Source organism: Pseudonaja textilis, chromosome 1, assembly GCF_049901715.1.
Source record: "Pseudonaja textilis isolate UNSWEBS1 chromosome 1, rPseTex1.2, whole genome shotgun sequence".
In the NCBI taxonomy this organism is placed as follows: domain Eukaryota; kingdom Metazoa; phylum Chordata; class Lepidosauria; order Squamata; family Elapidae; genus Pseudonaja; species Pseudonaja textilis.
In genome coordinates this window covers 309,520,442-309,543,365 of record NC_141990.1, presented here as the reverse complement: position 1 = coordinate 309,543,365, position 22,924 = coordinate 309,520,442, and the positions used below count along the sequence as shown (strand labels likewise).

The window sequence follows — 22,924 nt, the reverse complement described above, 5'->3', positions numbered from 1 at the left end:
CATGTGGCATTCTGCTGAGTTACAGGAACTTGTATTTCTGGTATGGGTTAGTAAATTATAATGAAGGCCAATATTGCCAAGGATGCCTTGGGGAAAAGAACATAGTCCCTGCCAGTCAGAAAAGTTCCACATTGAGTACATTGTGGTTTTGCATGTCAAGGGCCTCTTATGATGTTTGTGTTGTTTGTCTTTTATATTATTGCCCTGCCTTATAAATGTGATTCATCTGGCAAAAATGAGGCCAATACAAATTCAGGCCAATACTGTTTTTGACAGTTTTAATGGAGCTGTGTCATCCAGCCTGGCTGAGGGCCTGGCACATAAAATATAAAATATGAGTATTTTTTATGTTTGGAAAGATGAATCTTAAAAGCGTTTACAAGCTCTTGGGGAACAATAGAAAATATATGGGTATGTTGTGCGTCTTCTTAACTGACTGACTGAGGTTTTAAACCTTACAATTTAAGAGCCCAGAACAATTGATCATAAACTTTTAAGTTCATTTCCCAACTTGATAGCTCCCCCATGTGCTGGATTTCAAATCCCCTAATTCCTAGCCAACCAAGTGAGAAAATAGCTTTTAATAGAGATCTGTGTATATTTTAATTCATGCTGTGAACTACCAGACTCAATAGTTTACATTCTAAAAATGAGTTATTCATAAGAGAAAAGTTTCGTATCCTTCATTTCCCTGCTTCCTAAGCAAACTCAGGGGGCAGATACTTCTGAATAACACAGGATGCGATGGAACTACAAGGGGAAGAAATGAAAAATATACCTTCAGTGAATGTGTTTGTGTGAATAGAAATATACAGCAGGGGATATAATGTGCTTTTGGGGGTGTCAGGCACTAATAATCAATAGAATACATTAAAAGAGATATTCAACCAGTTGACAGATTTTAAAACACTATTGAGAGTTGGATCTCAGTATTTAAATGGGAGACCACCCAAAAATGTCAATGCTAAAGACTAGCCTGGGAATTTAAAAAAATATCTTAAAAGAAGGAAATGGAAACCATTTTCATTGTATTGCCAGAAAAACTACATGGTTGCCATGAGATCATTAGAAGCTGAACCTGACTCACGGGATATGTTCAAAATTTGAACAGTATTGTTGAAATATGTTGTTTATATTAATGTGTAAGATTATAAATGTAATGTTTAAATTCTGTTTTCTTCTTTTTTGCAAATTACAGAATGGATGGATTACAAACCTGAAAAGGTTCCTCTAGACCAGGGGTGTCAAACTCAATTTCATTGAAAGCCGCATCAGGACTGTGGTTGACCTCGAGAGGCTGGATGGGTGTGACTAACTGGGTGGGCATAACCAGCTTGACACCACAGTATTGGCGTTGCCAAACTGGGTGGGCGTGGCCAGCTTGATGCCACTCTCCAAACTGCTGGCATGTTTCCTCTTCGCACTGGGTAGACCAGCCAAAGCCATGCTGGCCCAATGTTTCCTCTTCGCACTGGGCAGACCAAGCCGAAGCCATGCTGGCCCAATGTTTCCTCCTCGCACTGGGTAGACCAGGCCGAAGCCACGCTGGCCCAATGTTTCTTCTTTGCATTGAATAGACCAGGCCGAAGCCACATGGGCCAGCCCTTTATGTGGTGTTTGGAAAAGACTGAACTGAAGTCTTCACTCCGGTCCGTGTTTCCAGTGGGAACACGGACCATTCCTATTGGCTGATGCCGTTTGACAGCTAGCTATAAAAGGGAGCTGTCAAACGGCATCAGCTATTGTCCGCCAGCTGGCTGCCTTGTTAGTGCAGCAGCCGCGGCAACCCTTTATTGTTACAGTAAAGTAAAAGCTGAAGTTCGCTCCGCGTTTGCCTCAGGTTATTCCGCCACTCTACAACACCTTACATTTTCCAGGATGCCCCCGTGGGCTTGATCTGACCACGTCGCGGGCCGGATCCAGCCCACAGGCCTTGTGTTTGACACCCCTGCGCTAGACTAAGAGTCCCTGATACAGATCCTATGGATAGAATATGTCCACAGATATCCTCTTTTGGACCTTCCCATCTCTTTTTACCCCCTGTTTAAAATTAAAATTTTAAATTCAAGTGGTTTAATACATGTCCTGAAACAACCCACTAACTTTCCAGATCACATTTCCCCGAATGCCGTTGGACTCTTCATTGGCCTTGAGATATTTTCAATAAAAAGTGCGTGGCTGAAATGCAGGAATTAATTGGATAATATAGCAATAGCGTTAAGATTTAGCACTAAGACTTTACAGTGCTCTACAGCCTTCTCTAAGCAGTTTACAGAGTCAGCATATTTCCCCCCTCATTTTACTGAACTCAGAAGGATGAAAGGCTGAGTCAGCCTTGAGCGGGTAAGAATCGAACTGCTGGCAGTTGGCAGAGTTAGCCTGCAATACTGCATTCTAATCACTGTGCCACCATAGCTCTTATGCTTGCTTGTTCCTCCCAAAAGACAAAGTTGAGGTAGAGGATGATATTTCCCTGTCGGGAAAGAAGGTGGCACAGAGCAGTCTCATCAGTTTTGTCTTCCAACAGATGGATGTTGTATCACCATAAAGCTTTTATTGTAAAAGAAGCAGCTTAAGAGGCCCTCTGCTGGTGGTGAGGAAAGGACCTGCCAGTTCTTCAAGGGGTTACCAAAGTGACATTGACATCGTTGGATACTGATTCAGGAATTATTCTGAAAGGAGCCCCAGAACGATGGGTTGTGCAATGACTGGAACAGATGCCTGTGAAGGCTAGTGCTGCTACCACCTCACAATTCATCACACGAAGAAAGGATGTGAGTTGTGAGAGCTTCTTGGGACATCAGAGATTCGAGTTAGGTTAAAGGCATAGGAAGCACTTTACATAGCAATCTAGTTAAACATTAGAACTAGAAGATGAGTTTTTTCTTCAGCAGCTCCTGCTCTGTGGAACATCCTCCCTTCAGAGATTAGAATGGCCCCAACCCTGTTAGCCTGGGAAGCTATATGCACCAAAGGCCCAGCCTCCTGGCCTATATTGTTAACAGGTCAGATACCTTTTGTATGTACTTGCTTTGGTGCTTTGGTGTTTCTTTTTACTGTTTTAATGTTTTAAATTGTTTTTATTGTTTTAATTTAAATAATAATAATTGTAATACGTTTTGAATTGTGAGCGACCCAGAATTATTTGCTGAGATGGGTGGCTATAGAAATCAAGCATACAAACAAACTGCTATAAGATGTACTCTGGTCAAAAAGCTGATCAACCTTAGATGACACAAATGTGTGATGAAGCTATCAAAAATTCAGCTTGTAGTACAAGGAGGTCCTAGTCAGTAGATTAACACGAAAGAAAAGTATCTTGCAAGGAAAACATGTCTTGATTGATCCTGAGGTAAAATTGATCAAAACACTAAGGCGGGTAGATCAAACCATACAATGAGTTGTAAGCAGGGTGTAGTTAATGACCCCTTGGTGGGGTTTAATGTAAGTCGCAGACTTATTTAGAGAGAACAATCATGGTGTCAGGAATATGACATTTAGCAACTCTGGAAATAAGAGTAAGAAGAAACTCAAAGATCTGAAGTTTGGGGGATTAGCAAGAGATTTAATTGCTGGATTGCTGGATGGAAGCAGATATTCTTCCTGTGTATCTTGCATAGGATTCTTCCTATACAAGATAGCTATTAAACTGAAGAAGAACTTCAGGTATTGAGCCTTATTTATGCCAATGAGTAATAGGTAAAAAAAAAGCATTTTTAAAAATTTTTACTGCTGGTGCCAGAAAACAGTCATGTAGTAATTAGAAAATGTGTTTGACAAAAGCCTGGGGAATCTCCAAAATCTTATATATAGCTGGAGGTGGTAAGGAGAAGATCTCATGCCCATGCCATCTGTTGTCTTGTTTCTAGTTTTTATATACCTTTTAAATTTTAATCGTTTCTATATTTTTCTTTTTACTGTCTGTAAGCATCCAGAATTGTCTTACCAGTGAGAAGGGTGGAATATAAATTTAATAAGTAAAAGGCAGTTGCACAATGATTGAGCAGGGACTCAGCAAAAATGAGGATATTAAGTACCAATTACTCTGTTTCTCCAACAATATGGCCTCCCCCAATAGGAAGCCCCAGCATGTTTTATAGGCATGAAATGAAATTAAGCCCCTCCCCCCAAATTAAGGCCTATATTAAAACATACAAAATAGGAATGGGGGGGACTTGCCATTAGGAAGTACTTTTGTTGCACACCCAGATATGGTGCTGCCTGCGTTGACCCCAATACAAAGTACCCCACCAACGCCGAGGTCAACATCCAAGCCATCTCCGCTCACCCGCCTGAAGATGCAAGGCGGGGGGAATTAAGTCACCCCCTCAAAACACGGCCTAGCCGTTTTTTCGGGGCTCAAAAAAAAAAAAGAAGACCCGGCCTTATTATATGAGAAACACGGTAGGTATTTTAGTTTTATTTATTAAATATCTATACCTGCCAAACTCAGTTAAGTGACTTGGGTGGCTTATAATTGTAAAATTATTTAAAAAATTAAACAATTAAAACCATCAAGACATCCACAAAATAAATGGACAAAATATTTCAGAAGCAACAAATTATTTTAAGAAGTTGTAAATGCTCCAACACTGGAAGTTTTTAAGAAGATGTTGGATAAGTATTTGTCTGAAGTGGTGTAGGGTTTCCTGCCTAAGCAGGGGGTTGGACTAGAAGACCTCCAAGGTCCTTCCAACTTTGTTTATTCTATTCTAATTCTAATTCTACTCTAGACATTTCAAGGGCCAGATAGGACCAAATCAAGAAAATTTAATAGGGATCTGCAGATGGTTGCTTAAACAGCCCAGCATTCAAACAGTCCTATAGAAAGAAAAGCCTATGTGAGCTTTGTCTCAATGCAATCTCTATCAATACAGCAAATGGACTGTAGATGCACTTACTGTGGAAGAAGATAAACAAAAATCAGGATGCACTGCCAAGATGGAAGAATGCCACAAATGTAAGAAAATGGGTCATTTGGTAGCTATCTGTTATGCTTGACCGATGAGAGTAGTTGCAAAACATGTTGATTCCAATGAGCATTTCACTTTGAAACCAAGTACATGTTTGGATGATCTGTCAAATTCTGGGAAGCATTTGTAAACTAATGGCTATAAAAGTCTTCTAAAATTAATTCAGGAGTTGATATAATGATTAATTCAGAATTTGTCCTCAGAAGCTTTCAGGGTATGTCCCATCCTCAACAGATTACCACATATCCTAGTAAGCCATAGCAGTAATATGTACATGATCAGATTACTTTATAACTACTATCCAGTACAGAGAGTAGAAATATGAAATCTATGTGCTACATGGTCGTATAAATGTTCTTTTGAACCAAGACAGCATCTGTTGCATCGAGAACTCTGCCCAGAAGGTCTGTGGAGATTCTCAATAATCCAGGTCATAGATGTCCCAAAGGTACTTTTCATAAGGCAAATGGACTTTCTTGGGGTTTTTTTCCTTGAAGTCGTTTAGCTTCTCATCTAAAAAGCTTCTTCAGAACTGACAAGGGTGCAGAAAAGATTCCTCCAATAACACAGAGAAAGTACAGAGAAAGTTGTTTCATCTACACTATCAAAATGGTATCAGTCATACTGGTCCCCAAAGTAAGAGCAGAAGTGATGAGGATGAGCTATTGGGGGAAGAGAATTGCACCAGTCACTGCAGCAAAAATTACTGGTGCTCGAGAAACATGACATATTCCCAACTGGGGAGATGTTCAGCCAAAACATACTGAAACATTTGAATATAGAGGCAGAAGCCAAGATAGACATCTCAATACAATGTTCTCCTAGTAATGAATCTCCTTTCAGTCAAAATGAAACTTTTCTATAGTTCCACAATCTACTGAGTTTTTAATCTATGTAATCACCCAAGCCTGAAGAAATCTATAACACTTTAATTGTGAGCAAGAGGCGCACTTCTGAGCTAAACATAAATTTATATGGAACATTTTTCAATGCAGGAAAATAGGTTCAGGTACCCATTCAGCCCATTTCACATATATTTACTGTATACACATTAAAAATATATTATACATATGGGATCCATGTTATCCTTCACATTGATGTGTCTACCCCAGTCTTTTCTAATTAGTTCTTTGAAGATTTGTTGAGACCATAACTTAGAATCTCCAGCCTCCAGAACATATTGCCTGTTTTTTTTATATGCATTGTAAAACTTTGCACTATTATAATCATCCTTCTTTTTTTTACTACAACCTAATGATAGCTGCACACTGTTAACAGTTGCCCAGTTTTCTGCAGCTTAGGATCTGGAAGGGGTCTGGAAGGATCTGGAAGCCGAGAGGTCAAGATATGGTGCTCTAGTCAAAGGACCAAGCTCATTGGTTCTAGATTTGAATCTGAAGATTACAATGACCACTAAAGTGATTGAGATGAATGCTATACTCAGTGTAGGAATCCAGACTGAAGTCATGATGGATGTCATCCTAGTCTTAAACAGTCCATTGTTTAAGAAGTTGTGAAATGTATTTTGGATTCCCAGTGCATTCCAGAGAGGCAGCAAAGCTTGGAAAGTTTGGTTAGCAGGAAGAAGGTTAAAATGGCTCCTTTTGGCTATTCCCAAAGTATATCAATTGTTACGCAATTAATTGCTTTAGTCTCGCAAGAGTCCATCTATGGATGAGTGAAGAACAATAAACTAGTCAGAAATAACTCCATGTGTCATTCTTGGTTCTTGGGGGCCTGACATAAGCACACCGCTTCTCTGAGGAATTGCTTCCACAGTCAAGTTGTTCTTATTGAAAGGATGTTATGTTATCCTTAACTTAAAAATACTGATCAGATCTTTCTAAACATTAACAACTCTTCACTTTTAGGAGTACTTGGTTTTCGGCAGCAGATGACCAGAAAAAAGATGTTTTATTTTTTGCTTATGAGAAACCATAAATTTGTATTTTGAAAGAATAATCAAGTTCTCAAGTTGTGCCAACGAAAGGATCCCTTAGTTTCCCATTGGTGCTATATTTAAAACAAGATTTAAAACCAAACAGGGATATAAATAGGAGACATTACTGTTTCTTATTTCTCCTGAAATACCACCTGGTTAAAAACATCTGGCACCTTAAAATTTATTTGATGATCAACCTGCAAAATTATACATTCTTGGAAAAGATATATCACCCACAAACTATATCTAAGAATGCATTTGAATAAATTTTCTGCTTCTTAATTCTTTAAAGAAATTATTAATAGATATAACCTTGATAATCATCATGAATCCAGTTCTGGAAAAACCAAGTTTATGATAATTTGCCAGGAACATCTGGGTACCATTTGGAAAAATAAATGACAAATATGGCTTCTATCAATCTTTTGTGGCAGAGCAGGGCAGGAAAGAGAAACCACAAGCAATATTAGCACTCTACTTTTATTGATGTAGACAGTAATAGCAGAATCTTGAAGGCCTGACAGAATTTTTCATTTCCTCTTTTTCTTCCCTCTTATACCCACTATAGTCAAGGCAGGTCAACGAGGCTCTTTCTCCCTCTCCATTTTTCTACTAAGCTGCTGTTTTTGTAATAGCTAGTGTAAAGCATACTTTTACTTCAAAGCCATGGCCTAACTCGGTGTCAAACTCAAGGCCCACGGGATCTGGCACGTGGGGCGTCTTGGTAACAGTGAAGGATTGGCCCGCAGTGCCTCTGCCAGTGAAAACGGAGCTCAGAAGGGCCACGGTAGGCCCTCCCTAGTTTTGTTTTTTCTGGCAGAGGGTTGCAGGAGGCCGTCGCAGCTGAAAATGGAGTTTGGGGGTCCGTTTTCATAGGCAGAGTGCTCGGGCCACCACATGCACCCCTGACACGAGTGACGTCAAACTGGCCACACACATCCTGGCCATGCCCCCCTGCCCCCCCTCCAAGGTCAAACCCAACCCTGATGTGACCCTCAGTTTGAAATTGAGTTTGACACCCCTGGGCTAACTCCTCTACATCTTTAAGAAACAGTCATAAAACCTTGGTCATGGAGATTCCAGAAGATAGAAGTGACACCTCAGACTATACCTTATGAAACTGCTTTTTTACCAAAATAATTAAAGGGATAGGTAGTCCTTGACTTACAACAGTTCATTTAATGATTGTTCAAAGTTACAATGGCAATGAGAAAAGTGACTTATGACCGTTTTTCACACTTAAGCACTCCATCAAGGAACTGAATGACTACAGACCAATTGCTCTAACATCTGTAGTTATGAAAATCTTTGAAAGGCTTGTGCTGTCCCACCTGAAAACCATCACGGATCCACTGTTAGATCCCACACAGTTTGCATATCGAGCAAATAGATCAACAGATGATGCTGTTAACATGGCTCTGCATTATATCCTACAATACCTTGAATCTCCAAATACCTACGCAAGGGCCCTCTTTGTAGACTTCAGTTCAGCATTCAATACCATCATTCCAGACATTCTTCTAAGTAAATTAAACCAACTAGCGGTACCTGAACCCACTTGTAAGTGGATTATAAGCTTCCTAACAGACAGGAAGCAGCAGGTGAAGCTAGGCAGAATCACATCCTAAACCTGTACAATCAGCACAGCCCACGCCCCCAAAGCTGTGTGCTTTCTCCACTTCTCCCTATATACCAATGACTGCATCTCAAATGATCCATCTGTTAAAATACTGAAGTCTGCTGATGACACAACAGTGATTGGTCTCATTCGAGACAACGACGAATCCGCATTACAGACGAGGTTATACAACTTGCCTCGTGGTGTAACCGGAACAATCTGGAACTGAACACACTCAAAACCGTAGAAATGGTGGTAGACTTTAGAAGAAACTCTCCCATACTACCACCTCTTACAATACTAGACTAACACAGTATCAACAATAGAGACCTTCAAATTTCTAGGTTCTATATCACATGACCTAAAATGGACACCTAATATCAAAAGCATCATCAAAAAAGCACAACAAAGAATGTTCTTTCTGCACCAACTCAGGAAGCTCAAACTACCCAAGGAGCTGCTGATCCAGTTCTACAGAGGAATGATTGAGTCTGCCCTCTGCACCTCTATAACTGTCTGGTTTGGTTCTGCAACCCAACAGGACAGACACAGACTTCAGAGAATAATTAGGTCTGCAGAAAAAACAATTACTATCCACCTGCCTTCAATCAAGGACCTGTATACTGCACAAGTCAAAAAGAGGGCTGTGAAAATATTTACAGACCCCTCACATCCCGGACGTAAACTGTTTCAACTCCTTCCCTCAAAACGATGCTATAGAGCACTGCACACCAAAACAATTAGACACAAGAACAGTTTTTCCCCCCAAAAGCCATCACGCTGCTAAATAAATAATTCCCTCGACCCTGTTCAACTATTACAAAGTCTGCACTACTATTACTATTAATCTTCTCATCACTCCTTATCACTCATCCCCTCCCACTTGTGACTGTATGACTGTAACTTTGTCCCTTGTATCCTTACGATTTATATTGACTGTTTCCTTTTATCTTTTCTTTTATGTATACTGAGAATATTTACACCAAGACAAATTCCTTGTGTGTCCAATCCCACTTGGCCAATAAACAATTCTACCTTCTACCTTAACCATTGCAGCATCCCCATGGTCACATGATCAAAATTGACAAACTTGGCAATTGATGCATATTTATGATGGTTGCAGTGTCCTGGGGTTATGTGATCAGCTTCTGCAACCTTTTGACAAGCAAATCAATGGGAATCCAGGTTTACTTAACCACTTCACTTAACTTAACACTGCAGTGTTTCACAACGGTGGCAAGAAAGGTTGTAAAGGCAAAAATCATTTAACAGATGTCTTCCTTAGCAACAGATGTTTTTGACTCAATTGAGATCAAATAAGTTGAGGACTACCTATATAGGAACCCTGATCCTTTCTCTAACTGGCATGTACTCAAACATGGCCAAATCTTTGTAGTCTTTTACTCAGTTCCTGTGGGTTTCAGGTATTTAAAGACTAATTTCCAATGTAGCATCAGAGGAAAACTACTGTTGCTGTATGGAGAAACAGAGGCAGGTTTCCCTAACCTTTGTGCCATTTAGAGTTACTGGACTTCTGTTGCTGTAATCTTAAATTACAGGGCCATGGAAATCCAACCTCTTCACAGGGCTCAACATTTTTTTATAAGTTGATTTGGGATAAATAATAAAAAAATTATGAAAATGCAGGATATAAATATTGAAAATAAAATACATTTCAGGCATTACTTTCTTCCAACTTTTTAAACTGATCTATTGAACTCTTGGTGGGAAAACTCAATGGAAAATCTATTTTCCTTCCTTTGTTTCACGATCCCATGAATAATGCTTATACATGATGGAGCTGTAATTTCAGGCAGCGCAGGGCTGCAACTTTCCCAAGAATGTATTTCTTGGCAAGATCCCCTTTGTGGGTTTACTATTTTAAGTCAAATATGGGTTGTATAAACTGGCAGAGGGAAGAGGGAGGATTTGTGTATAAAAGCTCTGAGAAGCAATGAAGTTTTTGCAGCAGAATAGCTGTAGTTCCGCAAAAATGAAGGAAGGTTATCCTACTCTTTGCAAACAGTTGGACTCTTCTGTATATGTGTGATGGGTGGAAGGAAGGAGTTGGGGTGATTTGCTTGCTATTTTGTCTTGTTACCTTGCCACAAAAGAAGTAGCCTGAATGCAAGGTGCAGTCCTCCTGTGTACTCACTCCACCTGTCTCTCTTGTGATTGCTTCTGAAAAGAGATAAGACTTTCCCTAGCTCAGGGGTGTCAAAGTCCCAGCCTGTGGTGCAGGCCAGATGCGTCACATGCTGGCTATGCCCATTATCCGGTTTAGCGAAGGGGAAAAAAAGTCCCCCACATCACGTGAAGCCTCCGTGATGCTGTGAGTTTGACACCCCTACCTAGTTACTTTTTTCCTCCTCTGCTTTCTGTTTTCTTACCCTGGGAATCCCCAAGAGATATTGCTAGCTGCAACTTGTGGTCCTCGGGCTACATATGGATATTGATTTTTTTTTAATTTAAAAAAGAAATCTGGTCCTTGGATGTCTTTTCTTCAATGCTGTATGATTGAACCAAGGCAGGACAATTATCTGCAGATAAGGGCCAAAGAAATCTGGGTGTCTTCATTTTGTGGTACGGGGGCCCTTGTTAGTCTGGCAGGACCTTTTCCAAAAAGCTTAATTACATATAGAAATGCTCCCCTTTTCTGCCCCCCCAAAAGCTTTAAAAAAGGGTGGTTATAGTGGTGGAAGAGATGGAAACTGCATGATGAGAGTGTAAATGGAACTGAATGAATGAATAACTTTATTATTACTTTGAATATACATTAATTGGCATACATTAAATGAAATTTTGTTGCATACATTGACAGTATGAGAAGGGGGAACTGAATTTACCTGGAGATAACACACACAACATACATGCATACCTGCACACATACACACACACACACGCTCCTATTTTCCTCTCTTACTTGATAATCTCAGACATCCTCCTGCATACTTTCATTTTCATAGAAATAGTTCATTTCAGCCAAATTATGTACAACCTGGAAAGAGGATGATTTTCTCAAGGAAGTCTTTTTTCCTGCATTTTGAAGTCCTGGAAAAAAAGAAAGGACCAGGAGTGGTTTTAGAAAATTCAGTTTTCAGTGGGGAAATTGTAGCGGCACCCATGTTAGCCGGAGGATGACTTGTGCATGAGCTTACCTGGTTTCCCAGTTATGATGTAAACAGCCCAGGTAGAATGGTGGTATCGTCTGCCTGTGTGATGTCTAGTAGAAAAGAAAGAGATGTTTATCAAGATAAACCTCCAATCCAGAGAGGACTTTTCCATGCTTACCCCTTTCCTATTTCTAGCTTGCATAAAGTTTTTTCATTCTTTCTGGTATTAATCAAACCATGATTTGCTGATTCTGCAAATCCTGATAACTGAATGGGCATACGATGATTTAGGTAATTCTCCTCAACCCTGGACTACAAAACAAGTTCAAGCCCTATTAATGGACAACAAAGTTTGGTAATGAATTAATAGGGCTGGGCAGCATTTTGCAAATAATTCAAAATAGGTCCTTTGAAGTACATACAGGTGCAAACTTAACACCAGTGTTCAACCCTTTCAAGCAGCAGCAGCAACATTTCCCTTTACGATCATATGGCTGCCTTCAGCTGTCACATCATCCTGGTTAAAAAAATATGGCTGTTTTAAACCGTTGCAGACTAGTGCTATGTTTATACCCCGCTATTCTTCAGAGCACCTTTAAAAAAAACCTTTGAAGCATTGCAGAGTCCTATCAGAGCATGAGAAGGAGGATATAAAAGAAGTGGTTGCATATTTTGTTCCATTTTCCCCAGTCTTCTTGTTCAGGACAACTGGTTGTGATGGGATTTCTGGTCCCGCATTAGATTATAGAAGGCTTAATTGGCTACCACGGCCTAGCAACTCTCAGGAGAGATATGGTTTTGATTTTTGTTCATCAGCTTCCAGAGTCCAGAGATGGCACAAGGCCAATGAGCAGAAAAGTCATTTCCTCATTATTGCATTATTTTGCCCAAGCCCTGTACAGCCTCTCATTAGCAGAACCCATTAATGGAATTAGGGCCAACCAGCTGTAAAAGGAAGTGAGGTTATGAGCGGACAGCAAGTGATACTTGGCAGAACTGACCTGGATATCTAGTGGGGAGTTTGGAGGAATAATGGGGATATTTGGTAAGGGTGTTATTGTAGGAAGTAGAGCAATGTTTCTTAACTTTGGCCCCTTTAAGATGTGTGAACTTCTACTCCCAGAATTGCTGGCTGGGAAATTCTATAAGTCCACCATCTTAAAGACGGGAAGCTTGAGAATCACTGAAGTAGTCATAACCTCTAATAGAGAACCTTTGACCCATCTGGCTCATAATTAAAAACTTAGGCAAGATGCCACATCCCCACATTTCCCGGAGCTAGGTGGACGTAGTCTTTATTTGGAAAAGAAATGAGCAATGTGTCTGTTCTGAATGTAATAATTTAACAGAACAACGACGTTCGTTATTAGGGAAAATGGGATTAGGGTGATGTTGGATCAAGGTTTGGTAGGATCACCATCCCAGTTTACTTGTCTTTTCCCCTTGGGACGAGTCCATCTAACTTCTGGTTATAATGAAGACAGAGTTTCCCCCTAGATTTAAGCTTGCAAAGATTTACATGATTGGCTACTGTGGGAAGCACTATGGAAGTGGGAAGCAAGATTTTGGTATGATCTGGAAAAGTTTTTCTATTCTGATATTTTAGCAGCAATAATTGATTTTTGACTATGTGCCATCAAATTGTTTTTTACAATTTGAACAATTATTTCACCACAATGATCTGTCCTTAACCAGGGTCTTTCAGGTCTTTCAATTGTGCACCCATTGTCATTGTAATTGGGTCCATCCATCTTGCTGCTGGTCATCCTCTTCTCTTTCTTTTCACCTTTCCCAGCATTAGGCCCTTTTCCAGAGAGCTGGCTCTTCACATGTGTCCGAAGTAAGATAATGAGAGCCTGATGATTTGTGTCTTGAGTGAGACTCTGAGTTGATTTGTTCAATGATTCATATGTTTGTTTTCTAGACCAGTGGTCGCCAACCAGTGGGCCGGGGACCACTGGTGGGCCACAAGAAAATTTTGATGGTCCACAGAGAAATGTCACCCCCAAAGCACCCCCCAAAGCAATTAATCCAGGCTGCGCAGGAACACAAGGCTGCACCACCCACATGGCCCGTGGGAACACAAGATAGTGAGGGGAGGGGAGAAAGGGTGGAGGCGGGGAACTTGCCCCACTCACCCCACACGCCTGGCCTGGCCACCCGGCTGCTTCTTTCTGCTTCTTTCTGCTTCTGCTTTTGGCTGCATGCAATGAAAGCAGCAAAAGTCTTTCTTTCTCTCCCCCAAACTCTGCCAGAAATGAGTCTTTGGGACCCTGCAAGGCATCCTGCTCCAAGAGGCTGCACCGGCGTGACAAGTCTCACAAAGTCTCATTTCTAGCGGAGTTTGGGGGAAGAGAAAGAAAAGACTTCTGCTCCTTCTGCTGGTTTCCTTGCATGAAGCCAAAAGTCAGTCTCTCTCTCTCTCTCTCTCTCTCCCCCCACCCAGAACGGAGCTGGAGATGGTATCCTGAGCTCCCAAATAAAGAATGATTGATTCGTAGGAAAACAGGGTGGGGAATTTTTCTGCAGACTTTTTGGGGGATTTTCCAAGGGTGTCTGGTCCGCGGAATTTAAAATTATGAGTTTGGTGGTCCCTGAGGTCCAAAAGGTTGGCGACCCCTGTTCTAGACTGTCCGTGATATTCTTAGGAGTCTTCTCCAAACACCAAATTTCAAAAGTATCGATATTCTTCCTAACTGCTTCTTCAAAATGCAGGTCCTTATTTAACAACCACTTGTTCGGCGATCATTCAAACTTATAAGAGCATTGAGCAAATGACATGGGTCCCTGCTGCCGGGTCCCTGCTGCCGTGTGATTGTGATCTGAGCACTTGGTGCCTGGCTCATATTTATGACATTGCAGTGAGCAATGGATGATTTTCCATGTTCCCTGCCAGCTTCTCAAAAGCCAATGGGGAAGCCAGCAGGAAGTCAAAAGTTGCAGTCATGTGATGTCCTTGTGGTCCTCACTTAACAATTGCACCCGGGACTGCCTGAATTGCCATTGTTAAGCAGTGTAGTCACGTGACATCATGCTTAGCAAGTATTAGCCATTGCTAATATTTGTGACCACATGGCTTAGCAATGGCAATTCCAGTCCCAATTGTTGCTGTAAATAAGGATTGCCTGTAGCAACAATGAAAAATGAAGGTTGTATCCTTGAGTTGAGTTCAGTTTCTGGAGCTTCCATGCATACTTTCATTAGCCTTATGGAAGTAGGTTGCTATCACCTATGGAAAAGGTTTTTTTAAAACTTGTCATGCTAGGCTATAGCCTCAGTATTGTGTAGAAACTTCCCATCCAACCATTAATCAGAACTGAGCTAGGTACATTCAGTGAAAAAAACACACATTATTATTAGTATTCATCAGACATTTATGCAGTGATTTGGGGCAGCATAAGGGGCATGTGCCCAAGGATTCCCTGCAATTTTAATTTTTAATTAATCCTTTTAAAATTATAAATGGAATGCCATTTAAATTTATTTCAAGAAATATTGGAGGCACATTTTAGATTTTACAGTGGAAATAGAATTTTGACAAAAGGAAAAAATATTTGTGATGGAATAAGAAAAAAGAAAGTTTATATGGATTGCGATTTAGAAAGCATAAATGCAGGGTTAATTTTATACAGTACTTTGTCTCACAAATATTACTATGTGCAGCTCCATTTTCTTATTGAACTTTGAATAAGAGAGCCAGTTTGGTGTGATGGTTAGGGCACTAGAATATATTGTGGGCTCTAGTTCTGTCCTACGAACAAGTAAGCTTTCACCAGTGATTCTCCTGGCTATGGCAAACTATTTCCAAAATCTTCGAAGAAAACTGCAGGGACTACTTCAGGCAGAAACCAGGAATCAACAGGGTCACAAAAGCTAAGCTAGCATATCTGGACTATGAATACTTTATTTTCCACCAGATAGTAGCAATGCAACATCTCTTTGTGGTCATCTTCATGGGCCATTCCACTTGTAGCCCAGATGGGATAATTCAAGGTTTGAGCCTACTCATCTGGATCAGAGGTGGCATTCAGCAAATTCTGACCAGTTCTGGAGAACCGGTAGCGGAAATTTTGAGGAGTTCAGAGAACCGGCAAAAACTACCTCTGACTGGCCCCACCCCCATCTATTCTCAGCCTCCCGAGTCCCAGCTGATTAACTGGGTCTTCTTTTGTTGCCCTGCACAGGAGAACGGAGCTGGAAAGCAGGTTAGTGGGGTGGGGAGGGAATGGGATTTTGCAGTATCTTTCCCCTGGAGTGGGATGGGAATGGAGATTTCACACTATCCTTCCCCTGCCACGTCCACCAAGCCACGCCCACCAAGCTATACCCACAGAACTGGTAGTAAAAATTTTTAAATCTCACCACTGATCTGGATCCAAAAGATGGCTCTGACAAAACTGACTTTAATCTGCAGAGATCTTTAACCATAATTAATCTGCTAAACCTTGAAGGTACACCAAGGTTAATTTTTCAGGTCTACATTAATTTTATAATAGTCTCATTATTTCTTTCTTTTTATTTATTTGATTTTTGATGATGCCTGACTTCAGCTGACTTTGTAGCTGAATGGAGATGCCTCCAATGAATGAGAAAAATGCATTTTGGTGAAAACAACAACAGCAGTTCAACAATGTAATTGATGCCAATTCCTCTACATAGAGTGAACAGTTCCTAATCTTCTCAAAGAAAGAAAATGTATGGCTGAGGTCAATGTGCCATCTTTATCACTGGTTCATTCTGAATTAAATTCCTTGTGTCGGAGAAAATGCTGTTATATAAGGTACTTTACAAACAAGAAAGTGGTTTTGGGGTGAAAAAAGAAGGTTTATTGAGTTCCATAACCCATTCAAGGGTTTGGATTTTAATCCAAATGATATCTCCTTTGAAATGATCAAATGGAATTATATTCAAAGCTCATTCAGAAACATATAACCCAAGGCTCGTGTTGCTATTTTAAGGTAATCATTTTTGTCTTTCGCTGGGAAACAAAGGTCTTGTACTCTCAAGGGAAACCAGTTATCATTGTGTAAGCTTTTATGAGTGTCACAGTCTACTTCATTAGGGGCAGGGAATATAAGCAAAGAGATAAGGGAGACAAAGGGAGATGACGATGCAAGGAAAACTAGGTGAATTTTTCATGCATTCCCATGTACGGGGGTGCTACATCGAAAGGGGAAAATCGCAAAGGAAATTATATTTTTGAAGGCAAGCTGTTCCACTGGTTAATTGTCCTCCCTGTTTCTCCTTAATTCTAGATTGCTTCTCTCTTTGATTACCATAGTTTTCAGCCATTGTTTCCTGTCCTGCGCTCTGGTGCTCTGGAGAATAATTTTACCTCCTCTTCTTTGTGGCAGCCCCTTAACTACTGGAATACTGCTATCATGTCACCCTTAATTCATCTTTTCTTTGGACTAGCCAAACCCACATCCTGCAGCAGTTCTTCATGTTTTAGTCCCCAGACCTTTGATCATCTTAGTTGCTCTTCTCTGAACTTTTTCCAAAGCCTCAATATCTTTTTTTGTATTATAGGGACTAGAATTGGTTGCAGTATTCCAGTTGTGGTCTTAATAGGGCTTTATAAAGTGGTAGTAATACTTCAAGTGATCTTGATTCTATGCCTCTGTTTATACATCCCAGGATTGTATTAGCTTTTTTGGCTGCTGCTGCCCACTGCTGGCTCATATTCAAATGATCACCCACTAGGACTCCAAGGTCCCCCTCACAGTTACTGTTTTTGAGCCAGGTCTGTACTTATATACCTTTGATTTTCCTGCCTAAATGTAAACTTTGCTTTTGTCCACATTAAAATTCATTTTGTTAGATAGGGCCCATTGTTCAAGTCTGCCAAGATCTTTTTGGATCCTGAGCTTGACTTCTGAGGTGTTGGTTATTCCTGCCAGCTTAGTGTCATCTGCAAATTTGACGAGTTCCCCTTCTATTCCCTCATTTAAATCAGAAAATGGCCTGAACTCTTTGATTCAAGAGGTCACGAATCAAGCTTCTTTCCTTTCTTTCAGTTGAAGTCAGAATACAAAATACAGAATAACAGAGTTGGTAGGGAGCTTCTAGTCCAATCCCCGGCTGAAGCACAGAACCTATACAATTCCAGACAAATGGCTACCCAATCTCTTCTTAAATATAGCAACTTCTGAAGGCAAACTGTTTTTTTCTTAGAGATCATCAATGCTGGTCTTAGTTTATTTCCAACCTTCATTTAATCAGTGTTCAGTTATTTATGATCCAGATTAAAAGTAGGGTTTGCTGTTACAACAAAGGTGCATAAAATCTAGGATGGGGCAATCAATACAGGCAATTTTCTTTCTGGGACTGCCACAGAGATGTTTAATCAAAAGTTGGGGTCATGCCCCTTCTGCCGTCCCTTCTTCCTTGTCTTCTCAATACTAGTTCTTTTTGTTCTCCCATTCATTTAAAAATATGTCCTTCCTTCCTTCCTTCCTTCCTTCCTTCCTTCCTTCCTTCCTTCCTTTCTCCTTTTTTCTTCATTCTTCTTCCTAGAGTAGTTTATACACTATCAGAATTCAAAGGCTTTCTGTCATTTTCATTAATAAAAACAATACAAATAAATCCACAGCTAAGAATATGATAAAAATAAGTACCTGGAAGATGTCAGAAGAATCTTTATAACCATCACAGGCACTCACCAATCTAGGGCAACATCAGCCTGCAAAAGCTCAGCCGAGTAACTCTATCTTGGCAGCCTGATCCTTAAACTATCATCATCTAATCTCAGGCCAAGGTTACTCCTGAGGACAGAATTATAACTGAGAAACCTCACCCATGTGCCTCCTCTCCAACATGGGATCACAGTTTTTATGCAATGAACAATCCCACCTGAGAGGGGCTCTTTGCAGTGATATTCTGACACTATTATTGCATTCCTGATCTAAGAAGCTCTTTGTCAGCAGCTACCTGTGCTTTTTTTAAATAAGGCTTGTCATTTTTCCACACAATTTCTCTTTGTTTTGCCTTGTCCCACCCTATAATGCATCAGCACATCAGAAAGAAACTTTACAAAAGTTGTACAGCACGGATAAAATCAGGAACAAAAATTAATATAGAATAGAAATAAAGGAGAATATTTGTAGCTCAGGGTTGAATTGAGGGGTCCTTGATGCTTTCTGAGCTTGTTTGTTTTCTTGCAAATGCAATGAAACATGCAAGCTCCGAGAGCACCAAGGACCCCTCAATATAGAATAGAATAGAATAGAAATAGAATTAGAATTAGACTAGAATAGGTTTTATTGAGGTGTGATTAAACACACAAGGAGTTTGTCTCCACTACAGAAGCTCACATGTACATGCAAAGCAACAGAATCATCATCATCATCATCATCATCATCATCAAATATATATAGACATCATAAGCAATACTGTGAGAATTAGCTATTCAGCAGATTCCCAAATGCACATTCTAACAGCTTTCCTTAATGGCGTCAGTCAATTTTGCTATGTCATTTGGTGCCACAGGGAGTACCCAAGAATTCTTAAAACTAAAATCAGGGAAGCCAAAGGCCATAAATCATTCAATTTATTTTTGGAGGAAGAGCAGAGTTGGGCAATTCTTGAGTACTGCGAAGGTACAAAAGTGAAATGGGGCAAATCAGAAATGGGGTTAGGTACATCCAGCAACTCTTATCTAGATTCAGCACCCTGGTTTGTACATTCTTCTCACTTCATGTTGAGAAAGAAGCAGCAGCAAACGGGGGAGAAGCAGCAAAGAGGGAATGTACTAGCCCCCCCACCAAGAGGATAACGCTGTTCTGCATTGAACTGCTGCAAAATCAGGATAATGTTGATGATCTGTGCAATCTCATTTATGACAGCAAACTTTTTTGCCACCACTGTGAGTGGTGGGTGGTCTTTCAGTAATGAACATGGAAATAGTCCAAGTTCTTGCTTGACCGCAGAGTTTGCTGAGTGGTTTTGAGCCAGTTGCTCCCTCTTAACCTAATCTTTGTCAAAAGGTTGTTGTTGTGAGGATAAAACTCAGCCTTCCAGAGAAAAGGCAGTCTAGAGATATCATAAAGCAATAAAAAGAAGAGGCTCAGACCACATCACAACATTTGCTATTCCAATAGCCCAATAAAGCAAAGATATAACAGGAATGGGGTAGAGCTAATTAGTGTAAAGGGGAACTGACCCCCAGGCCTTTTTGCTGTTGTACACTCTTCCTAATTGCCTACCCCACTTCCCTCAAAGGATGCAGTATATTTCACATTTTAAGGCCATGGGCTAAAATGCCATGGTCTCTTGAATGGAAATAATTTGTATTAAATAAACAAGAAGCAATATCTGAGGGTCTCTTGCTAACCAGAGGCCAGTCTGTGAAATTAATGTGAGCCTCCAGGATTTTTCTTTTTCACTGATGGGAGAAAAGATTACGTATCAGACATCAAATCTCGTGATTATTTTATTAAGCTACAAGAGGGGAAGGAAATTGAAAGGAAAAAGAGAAAATCAAATACTTAAAATGTTTTAGTCATCCATTAGAAGGTCATTTTAAAAACGAGACGCAATCTTGATAGAACTATCTGTGTGGTTTTTGAGATGGGATTTCAGAATTAGAAGCCAAAGCTCATCACCTTTACTGATTTTGGTGATGGACCAATCAGAGTATCCAAAAATGACTTTAATATAGGTAAAGGTAAAGGTTCCCCTTGCACATACATGCTAGTTGTTTCCAGCTCTAGGGGGGGCGGTGCTCATCTCCATTACAAAGCTGAAGAGCCAGTGCTGTCCAAAGACGTCTCCGTGGTCATGTGGCCGGCATGACTAAATGCCAAAGGCGCACGGAATGCTGTTACCTTCCCACCAAAGTGGTCCCTATTTTTCTACATGCATTTTTACATGCTTTCGAACTGCTAGGTTGGCAGAAGCTGGGACAAGTAACAGGAGCTCACTCCGTTAATGCGGTGCTAGGGATTCGAACCGCCAAACTGCTGACCTTTCTGATCGACAAGCTCAGCATCTTAGCCATTGAGCCACCGTATCCCCCCGACTTTAATATACAGGTAGTCATATGTGAGTGTAGGTCTTTCCTATAATCTGGTTCTTGAATGATTCAGAAAAGCAGTGGCTGACATAGGATGGCTGTGATATTGTCCAATTATTTTGCAATCTAACTTTATTATTATTCCTCAATGAAAAACCTATTACAGAAATCCAGTTTTATTGCAATTATTAGGTGCCTGCATTTGGGTTTACAACTATGTCATTATTTTATTTTATTTTCAGCGTTTGTGCATTATTTAAGTATCATGTTGTGATCCTGCTTTTTTTCCCAAAAGCTCAAGGCTAATGGCAGATGGTCATCTCTGAAAGTCCTATGAAATAGATTAGGGAGATGGGGTAAGAGGAGAGAGTCCAAGATACTCGGAACAAAATGCTTGATAAAATAGCCCATAAAAGTGAATTGTCGAATGCATTTCACAGATCATTATAGTCAAGCGATATCAGTTTTTCTATTTTGCTCTGCACAATTTTCTGGTTGGTTAGGTCTCCTGTTTGGTCCTAATTGCGCCATCTTTCCCCATGCTTGGGATTCTTTCCTTGCTATATTTGTCTTGTTTCTCCAATTCCTTCATCTAAATGAAGCTTTTAAAGATCTTCTTCTGGATAGCTTTTTGTTGAATAAACATCGAGGGCTAAACTATGCAATATGGGAGGATATCTACAAGTGAATCTTCAGGCTTTGACAATTACTGTATTTTAAAAAACAGATATGAGGCTGAAATTTTATCAAGTGGTGCTGAATGGAAGGCATTTAACCTTCTCACTCTGCTAAATTACTCATACCAACTTCAAATTGTCTCCCTATCTGAGAAAGCATCCTGATAATATAAAGAATGGGCACTTAAGGTTGCAATCTAGACTTTACAACCTGTTTCTTGATTTGTGTAACTACTGAAACCAGCACCTCCAGATATTTTTGCAGCTCAAATTTAATAGATCCAATCATAGTTCATTCCTTTGCTAATCTAATACCTATGGTAGTTACCGTAGGAAGAAGGCAGGTGACAATATCAAAAACTGCACAAGACTTCAGACATATAATTAATACAGTGATTTCAAACACAGTTAAATGTTGTGAAATTTGATGATATGCTTGTTCTTACTCTGCATGCAACTCTAACTGGAGAAATCTTCCAGTTTAGCTTTGCTCTACTTTGTTTTAGCTCAAGTCCTGGATATTAAATAAATAAATAAATCTTCCTGTGATGTGGGTGGAATCGTTCCAGAGTGTGTTCAGCATTTTAAAATCGCACCGTATTGTCCTCCAAGTTCACTTTATGAGCTTCAAATGTAATCTCTCTTGATGTATTTTATCCCTTCTGGGTTGGTGTGCAAGCTGTAATATAGAGACAAAGTAATATAGAAGCAATCTCTTAAACAATCTCTCTTGTGCTACTGATGTCCAATAATTGGAGATAGCTTAAATGGAAAAAAAGAACTCAGAGAGATGGTCTGATAGTTGCCTATAATTAAACCTGGTATTCAGTCTAAATGCACCTCTTTCCCTTTGTAGACCCCAGACTGAGAGCCAAATTATCCATGAACTCTTTTAATTAATATCTGCACTGCTCGGAAAGAGAAAATTCAGACGAGGATAGGGGCTTATTAATTTGCATGTTGTATCTCTCTCTCTCTTTCTCTCTCTCTCTCTCTCATCTTTTTACACCTTTTGAATTGCTTAAATGGGGAAAAACTAGGGTTTCAGCATGACTTCTGACAACCTGTCATTGGTTCTGTCTCAGGAGACCAATGAGCTAAGAAGTTGTTTGGTGGGAGTTGGGGGTGCAGGGTATGAGAGAAACAGCAGAGAAAGAATGGAAGATTTCAATATATTAAGAACTACCAGTTTTCTTTTTCTGCCCATCTCACTTTCCCTTCGGTACAGCTAGTCCTCAGCTTACAGTGGTGGCGCAGTGGTTAGAATGCAGTACTGCAGGCTACTTCTGCTGACTGCCTGTTGTCAGTAATTTGGCAGTTCAAATCTCACTGGCTCAAGGTTGACTCAGCCTTCCATCCTTCTGAGGTTGGTAAAATGAGGATCCAGATTGTTGGGGGCAAAAGGCTGACTCTGTAACCACTAGAGAGGGCTGTAAAGCACTGTGAAACAGTATATAGGTCTAAGAGCTATTGCTATTACCATTCATTTAGTGACCAATTGAAGTTACAATCACATTGAAAAAAGTGACTTATGACTGCTGCTTTTCACACTTACAACCCTTGCAGCTTCACCAAGATTATGTGATCA

At 40.2% G+C, this 22,924-nt stretch overlaps 1 protein-coding gene and 1 long non-coding RNA gene across 2 annotated transcripts in view; both read left to right on the top strand.

The window, feature by feature from the left end:
* Positions 1–3,005, top strand: part of TXNDC16 (thioredoxin domain containing 16) — a 51,384-nt gene extending 48,379 nt beyond the window's left edge. Inside the window, exon 21 of the mRNA XM_087922439.1 lies at positions 2,892–3,005. The gene's annotated coding sequence lies outside the window, so the exon portion shown is untranslated. The remainder of the gene's footprint in view (positions 1–2,891) is intronic.
* A 951-nt stretch (positions 3,006–3,956) lies between these two features.
* Positions 3,957–4,554, top strand: LOC148128296 (uncharacterized). Its single transcript, XR_015741235.1, has 2 exons — positions 3,957–4,033; positions 4,398–4,554. It is a non-coding gene; the product is annotated as an uncharacterized LOC148128296 (long non-coding RNA).
* Positions 4,555–22,924: the final 18,370 nt, after the last annotated feature.